This window comes from Lontra canadensis, unplaced genomic scaffold (assembly GCF_010015895.1).
Source record: "Lontra canadensis isolate GAN:19392208 unplaced genomic scaffold, GSC_riverotter_1.0 scaffold53, whole genome shotgun sequence".
In the NCBI taxonomy this organism is placed as follows: Eukaryota; Metazoa; Chordata; class Mammalia; order Carnivora; family Mustelidae; genus Lontra; species Lontra canadensis.
In genome coordinates, this window is record NW_022631047.1 from 3,970,745 (window position 1) to 3,997,391 (window position 26,647).

The window sequence follows — 26,647 nt, forward strand, 5'->3', positions numbered from 1 at the left end:
TTGTGGTGATGTGAAGTAATTTAATTAAATCTACCCATATCTAAAGAGGGCCTTTAAATAAAACCTTGGAGATTTAGAGAAGGCAAACACTGTTTTCAGGCAGTGCAAAAGAACAGTACATGCTAAGTCTTTCAGAAATGGAGTTGGATACTTTTTTCATCATTTTTAAAACATGAATCTCAGTATTTAGATGTTTATTCTCAGATCCTTTTTGGAGTCACTGTTCAGATGTGATGCTTTCCTGTGAAAAACTGGACATGGGACCCTTGGAAGCCAAAGAACTCTAAGACTTGGTGCTGACAGAACTTGTGAGCACCCTCAGTGTGTCTAGTTACCCAAGTCATGCTGCTTGTGGAATTGGTGGATCTTAATGTGAACATGCATACTGACTTGGCTGGTGTTTAAATCTGTTTTTAAAAATAGAATGGATTTTAGAGTTGGCACTAATAGCCTTTAGTCCTTCTATGACTCTGTATTCTGTGTGATCTCAGTCAAGAGATTAAGCTTCAGTTTCTCTGTGTGTAAAAGAGAGCTGGATATTAACCCTTCCTTTGTCATAATGATATTTTAAAGGGAATAAATAATAAATTTCAATAATAAGAATTATGTTACTAATGTGAATGCTGGTTTTAAAATAAATGTGGCAACTATAGGTGATGTAGTTTTTTGCATGTTTTTTGGTGAGGTGTGATGGGGTCTGGAGACAACATCCAAGAAAGAATTCTTGAGATGTCTTTGGTGCAAAATGGTGGTTTTATTAAAAGATTTTTTAGAAAATGTATTTGTCAGAGAGAGAGAGAGAGCGTACAATCAGGGGGACAGCAGGCAGAGTGAGATGCAGGCTCCCTGCTCAGCAAACAGACCCTGGGATCTTGACCTGAGCCAAAGGCAGATGCTTAACTGACAAAGCCATCCAGGCATCCCAAAATGGTGGTTTTATTTAAAGCATGGGTATAGGACCCACGACCAGAAAGAGATGCTGCCCCAGGATTATGAGGAGTAGCTGATTCTATACTTTGGGGTTGGGGAGAAATAAAGATAAGAGAAGTTCCAAAAGGATTTTCATATGCTAAATAAGACTCAGGGATATAGGAGGCCTTGCTATTGTCAAACTAAGGTTATTTTTCCATCTAGCAAGGTATTAACATCAAGACAGATTGGAGCTTCCTGGAGAAGCATTATATTTTGCTTGCCTCAAGTATTTCTCAGTGGGCTGCTGGTTATAAGGACATTTAATTTTATCTACATTTCCTTTTGTCTTTGTTTCCCACATCATAGGTACATACTTTTATTTATTTTTGGCACTCTTGAAAAAATAACTATAACTTGAACAAAAATAATGATACTGGCTTTCTTATATTTATATTTTATTTGTATAAGGCTTTCTTACCCACAAAGAGTTTCCACACTCATCGTTTAATATAATTTGATTCTTACTACAGTCGTGGTGTAGAGCAGGTCAGGTGTTACTACCTCACTGTTTATATGAGAAAATTGATGCTAGCACTGAATCAAGGCTCATCAGTTATTAAGAGAGATGATTTGAAATCAGATGTTCTTAAAACCAGTAACTCTTGCCAGAATTATATTTAACTAGCCAAATTTCCTTTTGGATTTGGATTGCTAGCTATTTTATCTGTATTGTTAGAGGAGTGTGATAATTTACAAAGCGGTGTCAGCTGTTTATCATGAACAGTTAGTTCCTAGACCAATTGTGTGGTCTTCTACCTCAAGTTCATGAACAAATCATGGTATGTCCATGTGGTAGGGAGAATCATGGCTCCCACATCCTAATCTTCACATGCGATGGATATATTACCTGGTGAGGGAGAAGTTAGGGTGCTAATCAGATGACCTTGAGATTATCCTTGATTATATGCCTGGACCCAGTGTAATCACCAGGGGGCCTGATAAGGAGAAATGGCAGCATGCAAAGGACTTCAGGTGGCATTGCTGGTTTAGAGATGGAGGAATGCAGCCACAGGAAAAGGGTGACTTTTAGAAGCTGGAAAAGGCAAGGAAATTGATTCTCCCCTTGGCCTCCCACTGACACCTTGATTTTAGCTCAGGGAGACTTCTCACCTCCGGACAAATAAGATAAATAAATTTGTGTTATTTTATGCCACTAGGTTCGTGGTTGTTTATTACAGTAACAATAGAAAACTAATACAGGCTGATGCTGCAACTATATGGAAAGCCTGAGAGTAGAGTGAGTTATGCCAGGGAGACTTTAGGTCAGTCATGGTGGGATTTGCTCCTTTTATTTATTTATTTTGTTTTGGTCCCATACTGAGCGTCTGAGCATTGAGGTAAGTTTTAATACATCATCTGGTTTCTTTGGGATACATGGCTTATTAAGGGGACTGGCTGTCCCTGTGTTCTCCTTATTAGTTAAATGCACAGATTATGGGTCCTGAGTAGATGAGTTCAAATCCTGCCCCTGATTCTTACTAATTATAATCTGCCTAAGTATCGCTTTTTTCATCTGTGAAATGAGAAGAGTAAAAAGTATCTTCTTCATAAGGCCGCTGTGAAAATTAATTTTGTTAATTTATGTTAAGTACTTAGAAGGGTACTTGACACACAGTAGGGGCTGTATAAGTATTAGCTGCTGTTATTATTACTTTTATTCCTAAAATATTGTACTCTCTATAGAGTCATACTTTATTTTCAAGTAAAGTGTCCAAAACTTCAAGGTGAGTGCCTTTGGGGTAGAGGCATTTTAATGCAGCTAAATTCTGACAACTTCAAATTTTCTATTTAAGGTAATTTTTAAAAACTCTTGCACTTTAAAGTAACTCTCTAGCTTGTCTGTTCTCATTATCACTAACATGTGGTTGGAGCAAATTTTTCATATTTTGTAATAGTTCACTTCATTTAATCCATTTGTATTTCTATTTTTATCTGTCATATTGTAAGTCTTTAGGTTTGTTTGGATGCCACTGTTGAAGCATGCATATTTCTTGGTTCTAGGAAAGGTATGCAGCACCCTGTAAAAAGAGGTCCTCAATTAAAAAAAGTACTGTACAAGAAACAGCTTGTCTGAATGTTGAATTTTCAAAAACATTCCGTTAAGAGAGGAGCCTCGAAAGCAGATGGGTAAAACTTGCTGCTTCTATCTATGGAACACTCTCTGTTTCTGGCAGTGGTGTGGTAGGTCTTCTTTAGGCCTGATAGCATATATTAGATCAGCCTTTCGACTTTGGTCATAGTAACTGTATTTCAAGGCACCATGTATTAATCGATTCAGCCAACACATGTCACCCACTTCTGAACGTCAGCAGATGAATGAAGTCTGTTCAAGGCTCTCCTCGTACGGTGGGGAAGAACCCGGGACCCCTGAAATAGTAGAGTCCTAGTGGTGGACTTAGGTTGAATGTGAGAATGTGAGATCTGCCCTCTTGCTGTGGCTATCTACACACAAAGGCCTAGGAACATGCCGTGATTTCTTAAATTGTGATCATGCATTGTTCTTATGGAATAACTTCTCTCTGCTTTTTTTTTTTTTTTTTTTTTTTAACTCCCAGGTTTTCTCTAGCAATTGGATACTTAACTATAATCACAGGCCAATTAAGTATGTGGTTTAGCACACATTGTGTGCTTTTAGTTAAATATTTCTGTTTTTCTTCAAATACATTTGATATCTTAGTGGACCCTTTAGTTAGCTCTTTCAACCTCTATTTTACATCTCATTCCTCCCATAAGTCACTAAGTGGCATCTCATTTGCCTATTGCTAAAAAATCTTAGAAAATCCGGAGGGGCTGTCCCCCAGGCACTCCATTGTGTGGAAATAGGTAGATCGTGTGGCCTTAGAGAAACTTTTGAACAGTGAAAACTACAAAGTATATCACTCTTTATTGCCTCTGCTTTAACTTTAATCCATCAATTGACAGGGGTGGGTGGTGTGGGTGGGAAGTGGGGAGGTGGTGGGAAAAAAAACAAATTATTTGAACAAAAAGTCACTGGAATAAATGAGTCAATGGAAAGTTTCAAGTAAATTTCAGACCAAATACCTTGTCATATTTTCTTTACTTTTATATGCCTTTGTACCTTGAAACCACATCAAGAAATCAGTAAGGAGGTAAACTGAGCATGCCTGACAATATTTTCCCTGTTAGACATTCCGCTAAGCACTCACTCTCCTCATGTTCTTTATACAAACTGGATTCTGTGGGTTGAGGTCAATGGTGATGACTAATAATTGGGCTTTTCTTTCAGGCAGAATGTCCAGATTTATATACTCTTGAACCTAGGGAAAATTTTCAATTAAGAATTTAGTCTTCTCCATTCATGTTATGGTCTGGAAGTCATGAACTGTAAGTTCCTGCTATGAGCAACTCAGTCACATTTGCTAATAATGTCCATGGAAAAGCTGGGTAATAATGAATCTGTTCGTTTCAGATACAGGGGAATACATTTCTATGATGTTCTGATTATCGAATCCTAACATTTCTTTCTTTCTTTTTTAAGATTTTATTTATTTGTCAGAGAGACAGAGCGAGTACAGGCAGGCAGAGTGGCAGGCAGAGGCAGAGGGAGAAGCAGGCTCACCGCCGAGCAAGGAGCCTGACATAGGACTTGATCCCAGGATGCTGGGATCATGACCTGAGCCAAAGGCAGCTGCTTAACCAAACTGAGCTACACAGGTGTCCCAAATCCTAACATTTCTTAACAGCTTTCTGATGTTATGGCAGATGACTTGAGTAGGTAGTTTTACAATTTTGGTTCTTCCTTTAGTGTATGTGAATGTATGTAGCAATGAGTTAAATTATACAGGAACTACACTATATGACAACTCTTAATACTTTATATATCTATTTTAGCTTTAATAATTCAGGCTTGTTAACTGTATATTAATCTGTCTTCCATCACGGAAGAGTGACTAACTGAGAAAAGAGAGCTTGTCTTATTTATCTTGGCATCCCTACTGTTCATAACACAATAGCTTTTGTATGTTAGCTGCTCACCAAATACTGGTTAAATTGATTAATGCAAAGGAAAAATAGATTCAGCAGGTCCTTTCGACTCATCTATTTAATTCTTAAAAATGATGCTAACCTAGAGAATGTGGCTTGGATATGTCATCAAATGGGGTTTCTTGTTGCACTTACTTCCAAGATAGAGGCATTTCCTTTGTAGGGAACAGAACTTGCACTAGTAAAATTATCACATCATATAGACCAAACCAGAATGTACGTCCTCTGTAGGAAGGTTAAGAGGAGCCCAGAAATATCTGTACTAAACTTGCTTAGTTTTTTTTTTTCTTTTTCTTCTTCTAGATTCACCCATCACATGGGGAATGAACTGAAGTGTTATTTTACCAGGAGTATCTCCATAAGGAAATAGGAAACCAGTGGGTAGGTGAGAAGCCTGAGACTCAGAGAGGTTAGGTAATTTGATCAAGCTAGAAAGTAGAGTGTATGTCTGAACCCAAACTTTCTAACATGAAATCAAACCTTATTTTTAAAGAATCCTTTAAAATAGTGTGGAGAAGGACAGCAAGGAGCTATGCTGCACCGTGGTAGGAAATAGAAATTGCTGGTTCCCCAGACGGTTGAAACCTAGTAAGTTGACTGGGACCTGTCTCACAAGGCCAGCTGAAGGCAAAGAAGGTCCCCATGCTCTGCTGCTCAGGGACACACCAGGAAAAGTTGAGTCCACACAGGGAAACCAGAGAGGAATAAAAAAATTTAAACCATGTGATTTTTATTAACTTGGTTATAACTCCTATAAACTGCCTTCACCATATGACTTTACATTACTTTTCTTTTTTTCTCCGACCTCTCTTGTGATATAGTTGATATATGGAACATTGTATAAGGTGTACAATGTGTTGATTTGATACAGATATATATTGTGAAGTTATCACAATAAGGTTGATGAATGCACCTTCATAATTATCATTTTCTTCTTGTTATGGTGAGAACAATTACAGCTCTACTCTCCTAGCAACTTTCAAGTGTACAATATGGTATTGTCAACTATAGTCACCATGCTGTCTTCACATCCCCAAAAGTATTCATCTTATAACTGAAAATTTGTATCATTTAATCAATATCCCTCATTTCCTCCACCCCCAGCCCTCCACCATTCTACTGTCTCCCTTATGTCGATGTTTTTAGATTCTACATATACATGAAATCATACCTATTTGTCTTTCTCTGTCTGAATTAGTTAGCATAATGCCCTCAAGGTCCATCGATGCTATAAAAAAAGCCTGAATTTCAATCTTTTTCATGGATGACTAATATTCCAGAGAGAGAGAGAGTGTGTGCGTGTGTGTGTGTGTGTGTGTGCGCCTCTCTGCACATGCACATATCATATTTTCTTTTTCCATTCTTCCATTGATGGACACTTACGTTGTTTCCATATATTGGCTATCATGAATAATGCTGCAGTGAACATAAGAGCATGGATATCTCTTCAAGATAGTGATATCTTCAGGTGTATATACTCATAGAAGTGGGACTGCTGAATCACTTGGTAGTTCTATTTTTAATTTTAGAGAAACCCCCATAATGTTTTCCATGGTGGCTTTACGAGTTTACATTCCCACTAGCAGTACACTAGGGTTCCCTATTCTCCATATCCTCTCCAGCATTTATTTCTGGTCTTTTTTGGTCATAGCCATTATACTTACTTATATTCCATTGGATCTGCATTTGAAGGTTTTATACTTCTATTTAAAATAATTTAAGTGGCGCCTGGCTGACCCAGTCAGTAGAGCCTGTGACTCTTGATCTCAGGGTTGTGAGTTCAAGCCCCGTGCTGGGTATAGAGATTACTTAAAAATAAAATCTTTAAAAAATGAAATAAAATTTAAAAATTTTAAAGGTTTTTATTAACTTTTACCAAATATATAAACTTATTTTGAGGTGTGGTAGAATTTCATACCTGGTGAGGTATAATTGGGCCAGTAGATGGAATGTTGCCTTAAACTCCATTTATTCATATCTTGTTAATGACTAAGGTCTTGTTAGTATTTTTAAAAACCAAGAGAATTAAAGGCTTCTATTTTACTAATGGCACATTAAAACACCAGTGTTAGTATTATTGGCTATAGTAATAGATGGAGACTACACACTTGATCATATTATTTTATAACCTGTCCCCCTGGTATGTGTGTGTGTGAGTGTACGTGTGTATGCATGCATATAGATGGCTGTGGTGTGTCAGCGTTGGGAAGGGGAGGCAGGGAGTTACTGACCAGTTTTGACTAGGAGTGGGTCATGGTCTGAGCTTACATTAGCTGTATAATTTAGAAAAAAGTTATTGAGGCTTTACTCAAATAGAGAGATTGGATGCTGGGATAACAATTGGAAAGCTACCAGATTTTTTGAAATTAAATGGTTCTTGTGAGAAAGAAGAAAAGGAGATAGATTTGAGTCCTTGTGGCAGATAGAGAAAGGGAGACAGTATTGCTGACTTGGAGACTTTGAGCTAAGTCCCTGGCAGAATGCTGGTATATTTAATAGAAAGCCGTGAGTTCCCAGTGCATGCTGAGGGGAATGGCAGAGAGTGGAATCAAAGGCTCCGGGCTGGAAAGATATTTTTAAAGCACTCCCTCTCTGAAAAATAATCTGAAGGTTTTGGAGGGGACGGGGTGAGGGGTTGGGTGAGCCTGGTGGTGGGTATTAAGGAGGGCATGTATTATATGGAGCACTGGGTGTGATGCATAAATGATGAATCTTGGAACACTGAAAAAATACAATAAAGTTTAAATATCAAAAAAAAAAAAAGGAGGGCACTTGATGGAATGAGCACTAGGTGTTATATGCAAATGATGAATCACTAAATTCTGCTTCTGAAACCAATAATGCACTACGTGTTAACAGAACTGAATCTAAGTAAAAAATTTTAAAACATTAAAAAAAAAAAAGCACTCCCTCTCTGAACATGTTTCTAGATTGGCTGAATATGGTAGGATCGTCTGTTGACTGGATGACAGTCAAAGAGGGAAGGGTCTTAAATGTTTCCATGTACCCAAATCACTCTTCCAATACTTCTGTTAAACTAGTGAGCCACTGTTGTCAACCAAAAGAGGGAAGTCTGTTGAAATGGAGAATATTTGTATATTTTGTGTGTAGGACCATGTTGCTCCCATTATATTTTTCTGTGGCATACTGAAACTGTAAAGGAATTATTCTATGAAAGCAGATTTAACTGAAGACTTTTTCCCTTTTACGCTTATCAAGGTTGAAAAAAATTCCTTTTTACCTTGTAACTCTGAGGGATAATTAACTCAGGATTGTTTTCTCTGTTATGTGCTTTTTAAATCTCTGTTATAATTCTGGAATTCAGAAAATAATAGGATCACAATCAATCGATTGATCACACTCAAAATGAGTATTCAGGTTATGTACTCTTTCCAGGAAAAGAAGAAGAAAACAAGTTTTATTCAGATGAGAAAAGGAATCCATTAGAAGATTCTTATCATGTTTAGGAGGTATTTGATTCATTGTTTTTGTTTTTGTTTGCCTTCTGACTAGCTCCCTGCTTTTCTCACCCTAAGTATATACCTGAACTTTCTGCTCTGGAATTTCTTACACATTTTTTTTCTGATGACAAACTTGGACTTTCCACATTAATTCAGTTTTCACTCCTTAGTCATAACACACAAAACATCAAATCTCACAAGGGAAATGTACAAATGCTGCATGGAACTTGGGAATAAGGCTATAAACAAATTCATTGCCAAGAACTTATTGTCATGTTTCAAATGCAGAATTAATACCCTGTTCCAAGAGCACACATGCTATTCATCAAGGTTTTCCCCTGAGACTATATTTCCTGTCTCTACTGTCCCCACATTATTGAAGAATTCTAGAAACTGGAATTTCAAAAAAAAGTCTCACATTACCATATTTTGAAATTGCTCTTGAGAATTTGTAACCTTGGCAAAGGTTAGTCACCTTCAGCCATTTTTCTCCCCAGGGCACAGGATGAGCAAGTCTGTTTTGCACGTGGCTTTTCTTTTCTCAAAGGCTTATGGAGCAACCACGACTATCTGTATCTATCTCACACCCCACAGAACTTAGTTGTTCAGCTTTAAGAACATGATTTCTCTGTGCTTTCACTAAGATACATTTCTCATTTAAAAAAAAGAGTCAAATTGTTGAATGTTTTACTGTGATTACGTAGGTGTCCGAAGTTGTGTATTAAAGCCAATTAGTTTTATTTGCCATTTTTTCTACGTCAGCACACTGATTTAAATTAAGTGATTTTGGCTTTTTGGTAGCTTTGCTAAAAATGTGTGTTTAAGATGATAAAATAACTTAGTAGGAGAAATGTCTTATATGAAGAAAAATAAATTCTGCATTGAGAAAGCAAATATATTATTTATAATTAAGAGCTCTTTAAAGTTTTATGATGGACTCTATTAGTCATCAGACCATGGGTTCTGTCACTTGGACAGTAATTTTTCAAGAATTTAATACTGTGATAACAGTAAGCAAAATCATATGAAATAAGTACAAAATATACTGTACAGCCTTCTTCCAACTCTAATCTTTCTAGACCTTCTGTTAAGTTACTTTCTTGATTATGTAATTTTTATAAATCAAACTTAGATACGTGTTTGTCTTTCTCATTTTGTTTAACTTAGTATTTAGAAATACTAAGTGGAAAACTTTAATTACACATTTAAGAGCTTTTTAAATGTAGCATTTTCATAATTAACAGCATGCTTACTTAACAAAGTTAACAATAATTTCTTTGCACAAAATTGAGTCTTATTGTCATATTTGCAGTATATAAGCACCGTTGATAAAGCATATGATTTTGTTGAAATTTTATTCATCCACTGTTTTGAAAAATAATCTACTTTGACATATATCTACAGAGTACAAAATGAAGTTATTATTAGTTGATTAGTCACCTATATCACATCAGGTAATTTTACCCCAAATAAATATAATTGAACATTTGCTAGTTACTAAAAACTTTGCTGTGTTGGAATAAAGGTATTTGAAGAGTTGACTGTAAAGATACACTCTGCTTTTGATCATCATATATACTACATAATTGTGAAATCCATAGTGCAATTTGTCAGAGTATTACAGCTTCACTATATATCTAATTTTGTATTAAGTAAAATTTCTTAACTATTTTATTTTTTGAACTTAATTTTAATGAAGGAGACAGAAAAATATCAAATGCCATATTGTGTAAAGGCATTTGTTCTATTTCATTAAATAAATTAGAGGAAATATCCAGAGATTATGTTATTACTTGGTTATTGTAACCAGAATATGCATTTAGAAATTCAGCCTATTAAAATATTTAAGGGCTCCTGGGTGACTCAGTTAAGTGTCTGACTCCTGATCTTAGCTCAGGTCTTGATCTTAGCTAAGGTCTTGATCTCAGGGTTCTGAGTTCAAGCTCTGTGTTGGGCTCCCTGCTAGGTGTGGAGCCTACTTAAAATAAACTAACTAAATGAATAAAATATTTGGGCAGTGTATTATACATGTAGCTATTCCTTAGTGCCTAGGTCTCAATAATGACGTCTCTTACATGAAGAATCAAATTCCCTTCACCCGCTGACCATGGATAAGATGGCCTCCTGTTCAGTGGAGAGGAAAAGGGATTTGGATACAAACTGGAATTCTAATCCAGGACCCATTATTTATCAGCCAAATGGCCTTACATAGGAGTAATCAAAACTGTGAGCTTCATTGTCCTCATAAGTATGTATCATAATGTCTCTATTATATGGTTTAGATAATCAGGTCGTGGATATAAATTGTTTGGAAAAATGCTGCCTAGCATATGAGAAACACCCAGTAAATGACAGCTCTTTATTTCTCCAAAGCCTAGTGTAATTTCTTCAATACAAAGATGGCAACACTGACCCACCATCAGAATCACTGTCATACTCTTAGTTGAGGAGCTTTTCTGACAGAGGGCATGGTGCTTTACAGAATAGCTGTTCGAATAAAGAGTGTGTTTATGATTAGGTAACAAAAGCTAACTGGCCTCTTTTTTTTTTTTTTTTTTTTTTAAAGATATTTTTTTTTTTAGAGCATGTAAGTGGGCCTGGGCAAAAAGGGGGGGTGGGGGGGGGGGGGGGGAGGAGTAGAGGAAGAGGGACAAGTAGAGTCCCCACGGAGAGGGGAGCCAGACAGAGGGCTCCAGCCAGGGCTCCCAGGGCTTGATCCCAGGGCCCCAGGATCATGACCTGAGCAGAAGGTAGACGCTGAACCAACTGAGCCACCCAGGTATCCCTGACCTTGGCCTCTTTATTATTGCTCATACCTTATCTAGTCCTAGATAAGAATTATCTAGTCCTAGACTCAGTGAAGACTCACTGGCACGTTAATTTATGTCTTATAGGAATTTGCAGTGTGTTCTAGATGTAATATGAAATCATATGGTGGTAAATACACTTGAAAATGTGGATTTTACATGATATCAACTCAGAGAAAAAGAATTAGAAGATTAAATTTAGCAGTTCAAATTGACACTTGGTTACCTTCTTTGACCCAGGTTGTAATTTAAGCCAACTTAACTTTACACTCTGAAAAATATGAACTCATTGTGCCTGTCAAAGCATGTTCAAGAAAAGAGAGGGCTACCTTTCCCCTATTTGAGAGAAAAGAGAGGGTAGGGAAAAGCAGATAGTCTCTTGAGGTATGTGTGCAAGTTTGCTTCTGGCTAAAAGTTAATGATCAGTTGCCTCTGTTCTCAGCTCTGAGCCCTGAGAAAAGTGGAAAACTCCTGTTCTCTATTCAGGTAACTTTTAAATTATACAAATTGTACCCATGTTAGGCTAGTCTTTAGATTATAGACATGTGGGTTTTTCATCTCTATAATATCAACTGATTTCATGTTCTAGGCTTAATGAAAGAATAATGAAAAACTATAAATGTTGACTAGTCCTTCTCTAAAGATTTTGCTTTTTGAGTTGTATGGAGTTAAGGCTAATGAGGTATTCTGTGTTTGCTTTAGGAAGATAGGATTTTTAAATGTTTTTTCTAAAACTAACTTGTCATTCTTAAACCTCTTGGCTGAAAGATGTATTAATCATAATTACTTAAAATAATATGGTATATAATATAGCCTGCCAAGTCTTCGTTAGTAAGGAAGATTCTAAAGTTTGCTTAACACTGACATTTTGAAGATTACACAATCTTTAATCACTAAAATTTCATTTTTATTGGATATTATACAACAGTGTCAAAGGTAATCTATTTTTCTTATTTTTTAAAAAATTTTATTTATTTATTTGACAGAGACACAGTGAGAGAGGGAATACAAGCAGGGGGAGTGGGAGAGGGAGAAGCAGCTTCCGGCCGAGCAGGGAGTCTGACATGGGGCTCCATCCCAGTACGCTGGGATCATGACCTGAGCCAAAGGCAGACGGTTAACAGCAGAGCCACCCAGACGCCCCTAATTTTTCTTATTATCATTGTGTTATAAATGTCTGTGTGTACTTTGCTGAAAAAATTGTAGAAATAAATTGATTTTTTTAATGAGGCTTAGGTAATTTGTTCCCCAAATGATTGGGATTGTATTGTGGCAAGGATAAGAAATTATTGATAGTTACATTGCAAGTGATGCTATCTATACAGTTTAGATGTAATTAAAGACATTGCTTACTAAATTGTGTAGTTTTCAAAGTTGGTTTCTAAAAATAAACATATTTACTTTATACATTTACAGAGTATTCATATTCTGCATTGAGTTCTCAAGGAGGGATGTTGCCACAAATTAGAAGAATTTATGTAGAGAGTCCTATTTTTTTCTAGAGTGTCTGGCCATTGTTATCTTAATTCAGCAAGTATTCCAGGGAAGAAAACCTGCTTTACAGGTTGTATTGAGAGTCAAGTGATAAAGATGAGTAAATATTAAAAGCTAAATTTTATTATGGTAGTTTTCCATTTCCATTTCTTTTGAACTGCAATTAGATATCAGTCAATGACCAGTGGTTTTGCGGTTGAAATTTGGAGCAAGTAGGAACCTTAAAGAACATCACCTTATATACAAGGAGCTGAGTCCAGAGAGGGAAAGTAACAACTATTGGGAGAGCTGGGACTAAAACCAAAGTCTCTATTTACTGCAGAACAATAGAGTTAATGGTTTATCAGTCAGTGTTCCTACTGTTTTCGAATGGGAAATATTTTATGCCTTAATACATTTTTATTTGGAAGTGTAGCTAAGTAAGCACTGTCATTTAAGGCATAATTCTCTAGTGAATTTTCCAGATTCACCTTTGGCTTTCCTGAAATTTGTGTGTCCATTTATTATAGTGCATATAGTCCCATTCTTTCTGTATATGGACTTGCTTAGGTATATTTAAGTTCTCAAGGTTGGAGAAGAGAGTGTTGCCAATACTCAGTTTGATACACACTAAAATCATACCTACATAATTTGTAACTTAATGTTTAAGTGGCTTTAGTTTCACTAATTAAAGAAATGTAGAAATGAGTAAAATAAAAATATCCAAATATAAATTCTCTTCATTTAAATTTTGAAACAGTCTGCATGCCATCCAGTGATAAAACAATTTGATGTATGACGATTTAAAAAATTAAGTTTAATTAAGGCAGTGGTTTTTTTAAAGGGGAATATGGATAGATTTCTTATCATGTTTTTAGTAGACTCTTCTATTCATCTTTTGTTATTAAATATTCAGAGCTAGGCTTGCATATATTAATATGTAGGTGCTGTTCTAATTCACTGTGTCCATTGGATAGTCACCTACTTCTCAGTTTTTCTTTGGGAATATGCAAATCAAGTTGCCATCAAAAAGTCAGTCTCTGTTCCTTTGGCTCATAATCACATGTACTTCATGAAAAATCCATTGAGGTTCTTTGGCAGTTACCTATAGATAGTGCCTGCGAGCTTGCACACACACATGCAGACACACAGCAGATCTCTCTAAAGAGAAGCAGGAAGTACCAGTACTTTCAGTGCTGTAAAGCATAGGTGTTGGAAACCTTGCTCAAAGCCTCAGTATCACATTAACTTTCTTTGCCAGTCAGGGGTACATAACATAACCTGTAAGGGCCTCTGTTAAGTGAGTTATAAATGGGGGTAATAACAATAATAATAGTGTTCCTTCACTTGTTTAGTAGGAGAATCATGTGAATTTATACAAAACTTTACCTGGTAGACTGTAAGTCCTTATTGAGCACTTCCTGGGGCTGCCATAACAAAGTACCATAGACTAGGTGGCTAAAAACCCGCAGAAATTCATTCTCTCACATTTCTGGAGACCTGAAGTCTGAAATCAGAGCTTTGGCTCCTCTGTACTTTCTTGGAAGCTTTTAGGAAAGGATCTGTCCTTTCCTCTTCTGTCATTTGACAGCCCCAGGCTGTCTTCACTTGACATTCTGTCTGTGTTTCTCTGTCTTCACCTGGCCTACTTCTTACTGTCTTACTGGCTTAGGAGTCCATCCTACTCTAGCACAACCTTATCTTAACTCTATCAGCATTGGCCCTATTTCCAAATAAGGTCACATTATGAGGTATTGGAGGTTAGGACTTAATGTACTTTTTTTTTTTTTTTTTTTTTTTTTTTAATTTAGGGACATTGTTCAACCTGTAACAGTCTACTTATGATCCTTCCCAAAGTCAGGTTCTTCCCATGTAAAAAAAATGCATTCACCCCATCCCAATATCCTCTGAAGTCTTAACCATTCTAGAATCCATTTGAAGTCCAAATTCTATGTAAATCAGTTAAAGGGTGGGGTATTTGCCCTCAGGAGCAAAATTCCTCTCCATTTAGTGGACCAGTGAAGTTCAGAAGTGAGTTATCTGCTTCTAAGATAAAACAGTAGGACAGGTAAAGAATAGATACTCCTCTTCAAAATGGGAGAAATTGTAAAGAAAAAAGGGTCATTGGTCTAAAGCAAGTTTACAACTTAGCAGAATAAGTTCCATTAAGTTTTAAGGCTTGAGAACAATTATTTGTGGCTTCCTCCTCTGTCCTCTGTATCAGTCGGGGTTCTACAGAGAAACAAAACCGAAAGATTAATTTTAAGAACTTGGCTTATGCAGTTACAGGGGCTGGCAAGTCTGAAATCTGCAGAGCCGGCTAGCAGGCTGGAAATTCATGTAAGAGTTGATGTTTCAGTCTTGAGTCCAGAATTCATAGGGTCGGCCAGCAGGCTAGCAACTCAGGATGAATTCCTGTGTTACGGTTTGAGGCAGAATTCTTTCTTCTTTGGGAAACCTCAGGTTTTGCTTTTAGGGCTTTCAGCTGATTGGATGAGGGCCACCCATGGTGTGAAGGGCAACTTTTCTTCACTTAAAGTCAATTACATCTACAAAATACCTTCACAGCAGTTATCTAGACTATTTGACCCAACAACTGACACCATAGCCTAGCCAGGTTGGTAAAGAAAATTAACCATCACAGATAGAAGTATAGGAAAAAGGATATGGAGAAGCACTTTTTTTTTCTTTTTTTGCAAAATGATTTGTTCTTTGTGGTCACCCCTTCTACCCCAATAAAAGTTGACTGGGGATTTGGCAGTTTTCTAGGGAAACTATCTTTTGCTTCTTCAGCCTTCATTCCTTCTTTTATTACTTATTCTCAGTGTGTTATAGGCTGCTTAGAAGTTCTTGTAGACCTGAATCCATGTCTCATGCATATTTCTCTCTCCCATCTAACCCAATAGTTCTGTTAAAATAGCTTTACATCATAACTATTCTTTGTATAGCTGTGTATATTCTACACTATGTCTCTACATCTGTTTCTTGTTGAACTCGGCAGGCACAGGGAAGCCTCAGGGCCTTTGCATGTGCTCTTCCCACTACCAAAAACAACGCCTGTGGACAGTTTTTTTTTTTTTTTTATCTTATACCCACACCTTCTTAGATCTTTGCTTACAAGTCACTTTCTTAGTGAGGCTTTCTCTGTGAGGCATTTTCTGACTATGAGGTTTAGAATTGTAACACGCTGCCTCCCAGCTCTCTACATCTCCCTTTTAGGTTGCATTATACTCCAGAGTAGTCATCATAGGGAATGCTTCACATCTCATTTATTTGTTTCTTCTCTGATCCCTTCTCTCTTTCTACTGGAATATAAGCTCTATAAGGGCAGGAATTTTAGTCTCTTCTATTGATTGCATATACCCAGTGCCTAGAATGGTGCCAAGCACATAATATGTACATAATATAGTTATTGATTGAGTAATTAAATGTTGTCTTAGTTACTTAAGTACTAATATTATATACTATAATATGTATTATATACTATAATATATAGTATATATATAGCATATATATATGCTTCTATATATATATTCTATGCTTCCATACATAATATTTTATAAAGTTTTATGTGTTATCATACTTCATATATTGGCATCGTACTGATTAATCCTTTGCCATATGCTTTATTGGAGCTGGCTCAAACATATAGCTTTAGCTCATTCATTTTAACTCTGTTTATTCCATTCCATGAATATACGTAATTTTTTTTCTGCTTATCATTTTTTTCAAGTTTTTATTTAAAATCCAGTTAGTTAATATTCAGTGTAATACTAGTTTTAGGTGTGGAATTTAGTGATTCATCACTTATATACAACACCAGTGTTCATCACGAGTGCCCTCCTTAATCCCCATCACCCATTTAATCCTTACCCCCACCCACCTCCACTCTGGTAATCATCAGTTTGTTCTCTGCAGTTAAGAGTCTGTTTCCTGGTTTGCCTCTCTTCCCACCCCCCATGTTCATCTGTTTTATTTCTGAAATTCCATGTATGAGTGAAATCACTGTGGTATTTGTTTTACTCTGACTTATTTCACTTAATATAATACTCTCTAGCACCATCTATGTTGTTGCAAATGGTGAGATTTCATTCTTTTTTTATGGCTGAGTAATATTCCATTTTATATGTATACCACCTCTTCTTTATCCATTCATTAGTTATGGACACTTGGGCTGTTCCCATGATTTGACTCTTGTTGATAATGCTGCTATAAACATTGGGGTACATGTGTCCCTTTGAATTAGTGTTTTTGTTTCCTTTGGGTAAAAACCTAGTAGTGCAATTGCTGCTTCATAGGATAGTTCTATTTTTAACTTTTTGAGGAACTTCCATACTCTTCCAGAGTGACTGCACTAATTTGCATTCCCACCAACAGTGCAAAAGTGCCCTTTCCCCACATCCTTGCCACAATCTGTCATATCCTGTCCTGTTAATTTTAGCCATTTTGACAGGTGTGAGGTGATTTTATCTCATTATAGTGTTGATTTGTATTTCCCTGTTGATGAGTGATGTTGAGCAACTTTTCATGTGTCTGTTAGCCATCTGTGTCTTCTTTGGAACAATACGTATTTAGGTCTTCTGCCCATTTTTAAGCTGGATTACTTATTTTTGGGATGTTCAGTATTAGTTCTTTATAGATTTTGAATACTAAACCTTTATCAGTTATGTTGTTTGCAAATATCTTCTCCCATTCAGTAGGTTGCCTTTTAGTTTTGTTGATTATTTCCTTCGCTGTGCAGAAGTTTTCTATTTTGATGAAGTCCCAAAAGTTTATTTTTGCTTTTGTTTCCCTTGCCTCCAGAGATGTGTCTAGTAGGAAGTTGCTATGGCCAATGTCAAAGAGGTTGCTGCCTGTGTACTCCTCTAGGATTTTGGTGGTTTCTTGGTTCACAATTAAGTTTACATCCATTTTGAATTTATTTTTGTGTATGGTATAAGAAAGTGGTCCAGTTTCATTCTTCTGCATGTTGCTGTCTAGTTTTCCCAACACCATTTGCTGAAGAGATTGTCTCCCCCCACCCCCACTGGATATTCTTTCCTGCTTTGTCAAAGATTAGTTGACCATATATAGCTACGGGTCTATTTCTGAGTTTTCTATTCTGTTCCATTGATCTATATGTCTGTTTTTGTGCCAGTACCATACTGTCTTGGTTAGGAGAGCTTTGTAATATAACTTCAAGTTTGGAATTGTGATGCCTACAGGTTTGCTTTTCTTTTCAGAATTATTATGGCTAATTGGAGTCTTTTGTGGTCCTGTATGCATTTTAGGATTGTTTATTCTGGTTCTATGAAAAATGCTCTTGGTATTTTGGTAAGATTGCATTAAGTGTAAGATTCCTTGGGTAGTATAGACATTTTAACATACTTTAGTTACCTATTCTTTTATTAATAGACATTTAAATTGTTTCCAATTCTTAAAAACTCTTATGTTCATGTAGCTGTAAGCATTCTTTACTTATCTTCTTGTGCCAAAACATGTGTACTTGGGCGGGAAATTGATGATTGTAAGATATGCACAGCTTCAACAAGCAGTTTTCAACGTGTAGGGGTTCTCACTGCTCCACATTCTGTGCTTGTATGAAATCTATAGAAATCTAAGCCACGGACTAGCTTCATTTAATTTTTGCTCCAAAGTTCTGCCTGTGCCCTGGCTCCAGTATTTAAAAAAAAAAAAAAAGAAAAAAAAAATACTGTCCCAGGTGGTGAGGGGCAACAGTTTTATTTTTTCTTCCTTCATTCAGGAGGGATTGAGGGAATGGAGGATAGGCCTAGACCAGCATCTGACTTACATCAGTGGGTGATTCTCTCATCCCTGATCTTGCGTGGAACACTTGTTCTAGTCCTCTGCTTCATTAAACAGAACATGAACTTCTGCTTCAGTGACTTCTTCTAGCTCCAGATTCCAGGAGACTTATGTTTTACTACCATGTGCTTCTGGTCAGTGGAGATGTTTACCATTGTTGAGATTATTATTACTATTACCATTTAGCTTAGTTATTTACTTTGGTTTTCTCTTTTCAGATTTTATTTTTCATCATCATGTGCTTGCAGTTGAGGGCTTATATCCAAGTGAAAATTTACAGAAACACCTCTTTTTTTCTTTTTAAGATTCTAAATTTTAATTCCAGTTAGTTAACATATTGTGTAATACTAGTTTCTATAGTAGAACTCTGTGATTCATCACTTACATACAACACCTAGTGCTCATCACAGATGCCCTCCTTAATCCCCATCACCTATTTAAGCCATCCCCCCAAAACACCTCCCCTCCAGCAACCCTCCAGAGATATCTTGATCTGTCTGCTGACTTTTGACTAAAGTTGGATAGCAAACAGTAAAAACTGAAGTGGTTGACAGTTCTGTATCACCTGTTACAGTAAGAAAGACCTGCTTTATATTCTAATTGTTGTGGTTTGCAAAAATGAAATTATATAAAAATCAGAGCCTTGTTTGTATCCTTACCTAGAGGAAGGATGTGCCATCTCCATACTAATATAGTTCTACAAAAGTACTTTAGAGTAGCCCAAGGACTTTAACTCAAATATGCGTTTGGATCTAGTCAGCTATTTGAACAAAAGCTTTAAAAGCTGCAGAATTCTGCACTCTAAAGTGTAAAAGAGTTGCCTCTGACTTTTGTAGGCAGCAAGTTTCCATTTCTATCACCTCTATCATAAAATAACTTACAAGGCTCTTATAAAACTTAGAATTTTGAGCAGTGTAATAAGCATGTCAGGATGAGTTTGCTACATAACACTCCCACGTATAATGAGGCTAACCTGTTGGATAGAATTTTTAGCATTTTATATCTGGATGTAGAAGAAAATCTACCAAAAATGATGAATTAGGTTTGGCATAATTAATACTGAGCTCTTCTTTCTGACAGTAATTGGCAAATAGATTCAGTTGTTCCTTGAGGCTTCTTCTGAAATATCCTGCTAAGACCATGTCATAAGCATAGACAGAATAAATACTGAAGATAAGAATCCCAGCATGTTGAACAAAATTAAACCTAATTCAGTAAAGGGATGCACTGTTATTTATAGACTGGACAAGTTACCAGTGAATATAATTGTTTTTTTTTTTTTTTTTGGTCTACTAGTAGTCCTTTTTATTTTTTAGCACTAAAACATTTTATATTAATATTTAATTAATACTTTTTTTCTCCTTAGCATGGGTTAAATCATGGAAATAGTGAATAACTGTCTCATACACACCTGGGAAGATATTAGCAACAATGAAAAAAAATCATAACATCCATTTCTTACCATAACACTGAATTTAATGTTGGAAACACTTTATAAAGATGCAACTGTGTTTTTCATTCTGTTATTTCTTCCAAGTTATTTTAGTCTCTATTGGACTTTGCTGTGACATTTTCTGGGACATCACTGGTTAACCATCAAAAAGAGGAAGTCAGCTTTATCTTCTAGTTCTCCAAGTGTACTAGCATCTCCTTACCAAGAACCTGTGCAAAATATTCTTTATTTATATTTATATATTTTTTAATTTTTGAACAGGCTGCATGCCCAGTGTTGGGCTTGATGCATGACCCTGCGATCAAGAGTCACATGCTAGGGCACTGGGTGGCTCAGTTGGTTAAGTGTTTGCCTTTGGCTCAGGTCATGATCTCAGGGTCCTGGGATGAGCCCTGCATCAGGCTCCCTGTTCAGCAGGGAATCTGCTTCTCTCTCTCCTGCTCCCCCTCTCCTGCTTGTGCTCTCTCTCTCTCTGTCAAATAAATAAATTAAATCTTAAAAAAAAAAAAAAAGTCACATGTTCTACTGACTAAGCTAGCCAGGCACCCCCCCAATTTTTTTTTTTTTTTGATTGTTCTCTTCTTTTCACCTGACTATTCATTCATCAGTAAAGACTAAAGCAAAATATATTTATAATCTCCTCAGGCTGGTATGATTGTACTTCCTAATACAATGGTTATTACCATAGACTGTTTTTTTCTTAACTAGGGTTTGATGAGAAAAGTATAGCTTAATGCCATAAGTCTTAGATTGAATTAACTTACCTCCTTTGTATTAAGGGGCATAATGTTTATGTAACATACTTGGGACAATTGAGATTAATCACTCAAGTCATTTCTGTATTTGCTGGTTCAGATCATTATAGTTGAAAACAGCTACCACAGAGTATTATAATTTTCTACATTTTCTTGTTGCTGTCTCCCATACATTCATACACATACTGTGTGAATGAATGCATGGGCTATGTCTTGCTCCACTGTTGTGCCCCTAATTTTAATCTGTTGAATTTTTTCTATGTCGAAGTTGTTTGATAAATGTTTATGAATTAAATGCTAGACTAAAGGAAGCTTCTTTTGGCAGAACTCTGATGGTAGAACTGTTGAAGGTGACTATTGATGAACATCACAGTGTTCAAGGAAGAGTATGTGGGCATAAGTCACATATGAAATAGTGTTGTGTTTGAAAGGCCCAATGAGGTGGGGATAATGGTGGTAATCTGTGATTATAATTGTCTCAGAAAGTGGTAAGACTGATCTTCAGCTTTCAGGTTATTTTATTCATGGCTGAGATCAGCAAGAATGAAATGGAACAAGGCCATGTGTTCCTTCATAGCAACATGCCGCTTGGGTCCCTTTATAGGGTAGTGATGACAAGGTTCCCAAGAACAACAAGAAAGGAGGGTTTCAAATGTACAAATGGTTTTTAAGTATCTGCTTGTTTCTTATTTGCTATTGTTCCATTGGCCAGTGTTACATACCAGATGTTTTTGTGCCTACCTCTCCAAGTCCATTTTTTGAAGTCCTAATCTCCATCGTAATGATATTTGGTGATGGGGCCTTTGGGAGGTAACTAGGTTATGAGGGTGGGGGACAAGGTCTGATGGAATGGTTGCCCTTGTGCAAAGACACACCAGAAAGCTTGGTATCTTTCTGTCTGTACACGTGCATCAAGAAAAAGCCATGTGAGCACACAGAAGTGGCTTTCTGCAAGCCAGAGAAAAGGTTTTCACCAGAATTCGAGCATGCTGGCACCCTGATCTTGGACTTCCAGTGTCCAGAGTGTGAAAAAATTAGTTTCTGCTGTTTAAGGCTCCCAGTCTATGGTATTTTGTTAGGACAGCGCACACAGACTATTACACGTACAGTCAGTCACATGGCTAAGCTCAGAGTAGGTGTTCAAGGGAACGAATTAGAGAGGTGGCTACAGGGAGGGGAATAACTTCTAGCCAGTTTTGCATTATTACCATTTTTATGTCATGGTCTTTAAATAAATATGATGCATGATATAATAAAATTTATGTACATATCATGAATTAATGAATTATGCGTCTTTGGGTATAAAACACTTTTTAAAAAACTCCAAAAGCTAACTCTTTAGGAAGAAATGACCTAGAGTCAGATATCCTGATATCATGCAGGGTTTCTGTGTCATGCACTTACTTATGAAGTGTACTTCAGGACTGTGATATGTTTTTACTAGTTTTGAAGGCTGTCGCATACTTTCTGATGGAGATATACACCAGACCAAATGACAGTGCAGGCTACGTATTCATTAAATCCACCTTTACATAATCTGTTCGAAATTTAAAATTTCTATTATTTCATTGCCAATTGACCTTGAGGCAAATTGTCAAGAAATTTATGAGGGGAACAGCATGGATATGTGTTCTCAAGTGTCTCTTGGGTAAAATATGACTCATGGCTTTCTTGCTTCTGAAATGATTAAGCCTCAAACCTGAAGCTGACAGCCAAGTCATTGTACAGATTGATGTTCTCAATGACTAACATTTGACAGTTTGCTTCTGATTTATTATGCTTCTAGGTAAAAAACAATTTACCTCATTTTTTAGTATTTTGACTATGTGCTTTGACTAATTGGATGAAAAATTCAATTTCTTTTATATTGAGGACATGTGCATTTTGAATAAACTAATCATTTTAAATTAAAACTTTATTTTTAAAAAAACGTATAGTTGCAGTATCTTTTTAAGTATACTGATGTGGCCCTGCGCTTTTCCTTTTTGATGTCAAGTAGCTCCTGATTTTTTTTTTTAACTTGTATCTAACAGTAAATCTCATACTTAAATAAAAATCCATTTACTAATTATTGGATTTTTGTTACAATTATCTAGTCCAGCACAACAAATGTACTTGAAAAACAATCGCACAATTAGGTACAGCCCTCACCATTGGAGCTTATAATTTCTGGAAAACAGAAAACTAAGAAATTACTTTTCTCTTTTTTCTCAGAAGTACTTTCAACTATTATAATGTTATACATTGATTAAAAAAATTAAAGTATGTCACCTTGAAAAGGAAACAAAATGTAGGAAATGGAGGGAGAGAAAATAATATACAATTCCTTCCTATGGTATTTTCATCTACCAGGAAAATAAAATAGCACTACTATTACTATGATTTTATTTATCATATAAACCTACTTGATTAATACAAAAAGTTTTAAGTAATATATACATAAATTAGAATGCATATTAATATAATGAATATCCAGAAACCTATCAGTCAACTGAAGAATTTACTAGAAACATCCCCTGAAATGACTTTACTCTTCTCCTGTTTGATCCCCAACCAGCTCCCAAAGGAAGTAACTATTATTCTAAATTGTCTTTCTTTCTTTCTTTCTTTCTTTCTTTCTTTCTTTCTTTCTTTCTTTCTTTCTTTCTTCCAGAAAGAGAAAGAGTAAGGGGAAGGGGAGAAGTATAGGGAGAGGGAGAATCTTAAGCAGGCTCCACACCCAGCACAGCCGGAGGTGGGACTCAGTCTCACGACCCTGAGATATGACCTGAGCCAAAATCAAGAGTTGGATGCTTATTTTTTTTTTTTTAGGATTTTATTTATTTATTTGAGAGAGAGAGAGAGAGAGAGAGAGAGAGAGAACATGAGAGGGGAGAAGGTAAGAGGGAGAAACAGGCTCTCTGCTGAGCAGAGAACCTGATGCAGGGCTCGATCTCATGACCGCGGGATCATGACCTGAGCTGAAGGCAGATGCCCAACTACTCAGCCACCCAGGTGCCCCAATAGATGCTGAATTTTTTAATCCACTGAGCCACCCAGGCACCCCGGAAGTAGCTGTTACTCTAAACTTTGTATCGATCCACTGCTTTTGTGTGCTTCTCAGCTTTACTGAGATATAACATTGTATAAATAAAAGATGTACAATGTGATGATTTGATACATTTGTATATGGTAAAATGATTACCACAATAAGGGCTGTTTATACTACTATCACTTTATGTAGTTATCATTTTTATTTTGTAGTGAGAGTATTTAGGATCTATTCTCTTAGTAACTCTGAAGTATATAATGAAGTTTTGTTAACTGTAGTCACTGTGTATACATTAGATCCCCAGAACTTATTCATCTTATCCCTGGATGTTAGTATTCTTAACATCTCCCCAATTCCCCCACCCCTCAACCCTTAGCAGCCAGTATTCTATGTTTCTATATGAGTTCAATGTTCTTAGATTCCACATGAGAGATAATACAGTATTTCTTATTCTCTGATATATTCCACTTAGCATAATGCCCTCGAAGTCCATTCATGTCATAAATGGCAGAATTTCCTTCTTTTTTATGACTGAACAGTATTCCGTTGCGTGTGTGTGTGCACACACATGCATACATACATATATATTCACACACAGACACATAGCCATTGTATATGTATATCTCACATTTTCTTTTTCTATTCAACCAACCTAGGTTGTTTCCATGTCTTGGCTATTGTGGATAATTCTGCAGTGAACACAGCGGTGCAGGTATCTCCATGAGACAGTGATTTTATTTCCTTTGCATATATACCCAGAATTGGTACTGCTGGATTTTATGATAATTCTATTTTTAATTTTTGAGGAATTTTTTTGCTCTTTCCCATAGTTGCTTTACTAATTTGTATTCCTACCAACAGTGCATCAGAGTTACTTTTTCTCTATGTCTTTGCTAACACTCGTTATCTCTTGTCTTGTTCATAATAGGCCTCCTATATCTTGGCTATTATAAATACTGTAGTAAACAGAAGGGTGCATATATCTTTTGAATTATTGTTTTTTGTTTGTTTGCTGTTTTGTTTGGGTAAATGCCCAGTAGTGGAATTACTGGATCATATGGTGATTCTGTATTTAATTTTTTGAGGAACTTCCATACTGTTTTCCAGAGTGGCTGCATCAGTGTACATTCCTGCCAACAGTGCAAGAAGGTTTCCTTTTTTCACATCCTCTCAAAACTTGTTCCTTGTGTTTTTCATTTTAGCCATTCTGATATTTCCCCCAACATTTTGGAAGCATTTGGGGAGGATTGGCATTAATTCTTTTTTAAATATTTGTTTGAATTTACCACTCTCTGAATTTGGTCCTGGACTTTTCTTTGTTGGGAGGTTTTTGATTACTGATTCAGTTATCCAACTTGTTATTAGTCTGTTTGTATTTTCTCTTTCCTCAAGATTCAGTCTTAGTAGGTTGTATTTTTCTAGAAATGTATCTGTTTCTTCTAGGTTATACAATTTGTTGGCATATAATTTTTCATAGTGGTCTCTTATGATCCTTTGTATTTCCATGGCATCAATAGTAATGTCTCCTCTTTCATTTCTTATCTAATTTATTTGAATGTTCTTTTTCCTATCTTAGTCTAGCCAAAAATTTGTCAATTTTGTTTTCTTTTCAAATAAACCAGATCTTAGTTTCATTGATCTTTTCTAATTTTTTTCTGGTCTCTAACTTATTCTGCTTTAATCTTTCTTATTTCTTTCCTTAAGCTAAGTTTGGGCTTATCTTGTTCCTCTAGTTCCTTGAGGTTCAAATTTAGTTTGTTTATTTGAGATCTTTCTTTTCTCTCAGTGTAAATGTTTATCACTATAAACTTCCCTCCTAGAATTAACTTTTGTTACTTCCTATAAGTTTTGCCATGTTATATTTCCATTTGCTTTTGTTTCAAGATAATTTTTTTTAAAGATTTTTTATTTATTCATTTGACAGAGAGAGAGAGATCACAAGTAGGCAGAGAGGCAGGCAGAGAGAGAGTGGGAAGCAGGCTCCCTGCTGAGCAGAGAGCCCAATGCAGGCCTCAATCCCAGGACCCTGAGATCATGACCTCAGCAGCAAGCAGAGGCTTAACCCACTGAGCCACCCAGGCGCCCCTCAAGATAATTTTTTATTTCTTCTTTGATTCATTGGTTACTCAGAAGTTACATTGTTTAATTTCCACATATTGGTGAACTTTCCAGTTTTTTTCAGTTATTGCTTTCTAGTTTAATTCAATTATGGTGGGAAAGATACTTGGTATGATTAAAGTCTTAAATTTGCTAGTACTTCTTTTATGATCTAATTTGTGATCTACCCTAGAGAATGGTCTCTGTGCAATTGAGAAGAATGTGCATTCTGTTGCTGTTGGGTGGAATGCTCTGTATATGCGATTTTGTCTATTTAGACTAAAGTATATTTCGAGTACAATGTTTCCTGATTGATTTCTGTCAGGATGATCTATCCATTGTTGAAAGTTGGGTATTTAAATCAACTAATATTATCATATTGTCTTCTTCTTCTCTTCAGTTTTGTTAGAATTTGCTTACTACAGTTAGGTGCCCTTTAACCTCATTTCTCACTAGCAGCATCATGATGTCATGCTGTCTCATTTCTGAGACATACCAACTGATATATTTTCTTGTCATCTGTTAACACTCCGAATCCCACCCTGCCCCAGTCTATCCCAGGAGTGGATCCCATTCATATTTCAAGACTCAGGTCATACCACATAAATGTTGAGATAGTTCCTTAACTTATTATCATGTAGTCTCCGTTTTCCTCATCTTTCTCCATAGAAATATGAATTTACCCATTTAATGATGTTTCTCATACTGTGTTGTAATCATCTACTTCATAATTTATCTCCTAGACTGAATTATTTCATAGGTCAGAGACAATATTTTGTGTCAGTTAT

The 26,647-nt window shown here is 36.2% G+C and overlaps 1 protein-coding gene across 2 annotated transcripts in view; it reads left to right on the forward strand.

Moving 5' to 3' along the window:
- SLC16A7 (solute carrier family 16 member 7) overlaps window positions 1-26,647 on the forward strand; it is a 168,530-nt gene that overhangs the window by 48,797 nt on the left and 93,086 nt on the right. Inside the window, exon 1 of one of the 2 annotated variants that reach the window (XM_032874625.1) lies at window positions 11,712-11,731. The exons of the other annotated variant lie outside the window; for it this stretch is intronic. The gene's annotated coding sequence lies outside the window, so the exon portion shown is untranslated. Of the gene's footprint in view, window positions 1-11,711; window positions 11,732-26,647 lie in introns of those variants that run through there. 2 annotated transcript variants of the gene reach the window in all.